Here is a 3,239-nt window from a genome sequence, read left to right on the forward strand (position 1 = left end):
GAATGGGTAGATGAGTCATGTAGCAATTTATTATCACGACAAGTGCTGAGGAGTTCAAGTGAACTTGATGCCTGTTTTCCTAAGTCAGATCTCAGGAGAACATATTTTGTTAGGGAAATTAGAATCCCCCAAATAGATTCTTGAGTGTATTAATAGCTCTGTTGGACTCAAGATTGGCTATTTTGGTTTACAATTAGTTTCTCTCTACTTGTGTCTGTCCAATTCCAAACATACCACAAGGAAGACATATTGCCAGCTGTTTTGAGTTTTAAAAGGACAGTTTCACCAACACAATATCTATTTTTTAAACCCCATATGCACATTATGGCAGAAATGAGTTCCAAAATAGAGTGAAACAAAAGCTCTAAAAAATAAATATTGCTGGTATTCTGGAAATCCAAATCTCTCCAGGTTAAATCACATTCTCTTCAACACAGTAGCACCAATAAAAATTTATAACACATTGTATTTTACTTCTTCAGTAGAGATTAGTGTCAAACTCTGACACCAGCATGGAAAAAGCTTCCACTGGGTTTGAAAAGTCATGTGCTAGAGACATAAACTGAGAAAAATAAAGGTCTGAGTGCAGGTAGGGCACTTCAGTTCCCTGGGGGAAGGCAGGAGTAGATACAAATAGACATGCAACAGAGCAGCGAGGAAAGGACTAACTGTTAGGTCAGAAGAGAGGACAGCCAAGACCTCCACCGGGACAATAGTGAGGGCTCCAAACACCTCGAGATATGGAGCTAAGCAGCTCTGCGACTTCTCCCACTCTCAGAGGCACAGAAAATGGCTCATTAGAAATCAGGCAGTGGGGCCATGGCCTATGTAAGATCCTCTCTGTAAGAGAGAGGAAGGGAAACCAGCACTCCATCATGCCTCCATTGGATACCTGGTTTTATAGTTATAAATGCATGTCTTCACTTATTCTGTGCCTTATCCCCTGAAGAAACTAAAACAACTTGATTCTGTAGGAAAATCACACATGGAATTTTCTTGGAAAAAAAAAAAAGGAAATTCAGACTTTATAACTAATTTAGTCTAATATGATTATAACTGGAAGAACAGCCGGGTGGATGGGGAACAGGAATAGGATGGAAATGTTTCACTATCTACCTCTTTACGTAGATACAGCATGTAAATGTGCTTTTTATTTTTCAAAAATTGAAAGTTTAAACGTATATAGTTAAACCTTTTCAGATTACTCTGAAAGTAAGCCCTTTCCCTACATAAGCTACCATTTCAGGAAGATGGAAGTGAGCATTTCCTTGTCAGGGTGAACAATTCCTTCTGTTTTTCAGTCAAATCTCTTTAAGCCAAGCAGAGCATTCTTGCTTAGATTCCACACTCTGTGGGCATTAAAATCCTAAATTAAGAACCCATGTTTTTCCAAAGAGATTCCAGACCCTCTTAGTGAGTGGTGGATTACCAACAGGAGCAAAGCCTAAAATCTTGTTTAATTGTCTGTTTCAATTGATGGGATAATAAGCATTGATTCTACATATATAGGTGTGTTGGCTGTATCACAGCAATTACATGGCATGTTTTATTCATGAGAGAGGCCCCAGACTGCCTTGGCAATCATCAGAACCAGTTTCTGCCTCTCAAGTGAGCATCAGAAAGGGCTGCATAATGACAGTCACCAACAGAAAATTAAAGGTTCTTGCTTTTTCTCCCATTACGTTGCAAGATAATTAAAGCTCAGATCAATACAACGTTGAACATCTTTATTCCGAAATTTGATTTCCACTAAATCAGACAGGCATTTAAATGCGTTAGGCCAGCTGCTGCCAACTTTACCGGGTGGGCCAATGATAAAGACATAGTCTTTCCAAGTTGTTTTGCCAATGCCCAACCAAAGAGAGGGAATGGGCCTGGCAAGTGGACCCTCTGCTTTGTGCCTACTGGCTCCGGGTGACACATCCAAAAGAGCTGTTTTATTGAAAAGAGACAAACCACTTAAAAAAAATGTTATATAAACTACGGAACATGAGGGAGTCTACTTCTGATGTTTAGTATTTCCATAAAGCCTGACTCTCCCCTCATTTTTATGGGTATACTGGCTGTCAACATAGGAGTTCTTTCTTTTTATTTCAACCTTTATTTTAGATTCGGGGGTACATGTGCAGGTTTATTACATGGGTATATTGCGTGATGTGGAGGTTGGGGATACAAATGATCCCATCACCCAGGCAGCAAGCATGGTACCCAATAGGTAGTTTTTCAGCCCATGCCCTCCTCCTTCTTCCCCCTGCCCACCCCCACTCCCCCGCCCCGTGTAGTCCCCAGTGTCTATTGTTCTCATCTTTATGTCCATGAGTACCCAGTGCTTAGCTCTCACTTATAAGAGAGAACATAGCATAGGATTTTAATAGCAAGGCCCCATTATAAAGACAAGACTATACCAGTGCAGATCATTCCCAGCCAGGAAAACATCCATGGAGGCATAGGAGGAAGCCACAACACTTACCCCCAAGCAGAAGTAACAAGAAGCCCCCCAACTAAGACATCTACCTGTACCTGGCAGTAAAGAAGTGACAACCTCCACATTTCTTTGCTGAGGAAGTACAGAGGAGGCTGGTTAAAATAGAAGGTTTAAATAAAATTAGAAGTCTCATAATGACCAAAATATCCAGGTTTCAATTTTTAAAAATCACCCATCATATCAAAAACCACAAAGATTTCAAACTAAATGACAAAGATGTGAGAATTATCTGACACAGATTTTAGAGAAGTCATAGTAAAAAATGTTTTCATACTTGAAATGTTTTAAAAATAGAGAATCTCAGTAAAGAAACATAAGCTACAAAGAAGAAGCAAATGAAAATCTTAGAACTGAAAAATACAATAACTGAACTTTTCCTCAACAGCAGAATTGAGAGAGCAGAGGAAAGAATCAGTGAACTTTAAAATAAAACAACATAAATGATGCAATCTAAGCAATAGGGAGAAAATAAACTTTAAAAAATTAACAGCACCTTAGGTACCTATGAGACCATATCAAAAGATCTAACATTCGTGTTATCAAAGCCCTGGAAGGAGAGAGGAATAGAAGGTGGAAGACTGAAAAATACAAGAATAAATAATGACTGGAGACTTTCCATATTTGGAAAAAGATAAAAATCTGTAGATTCAAAAGCTGAGAGAACTCCAAATTAGGGGAGACATCCACAACAAGACGTATTATACTCAAACGTTAAAAACTGAAGACAATGTTTTAAAAATGGAAGCAGTGAGAG

Source organism: Macaca thibetana, chromosome 2 (assembly GCF_024542745.1).
Source record: "Macaca thibetana thibetana isolate TM-01 chromosome 2, ASM2454274v1, whole genome shotgun sequence".
NCBI classification, from domain to species: domain Eukaryota; kingdom Metazoa; phylum Chordata; class Mammalia; order Primates; family Cercopithecidae; genus Macaca; species Macaca thibetana.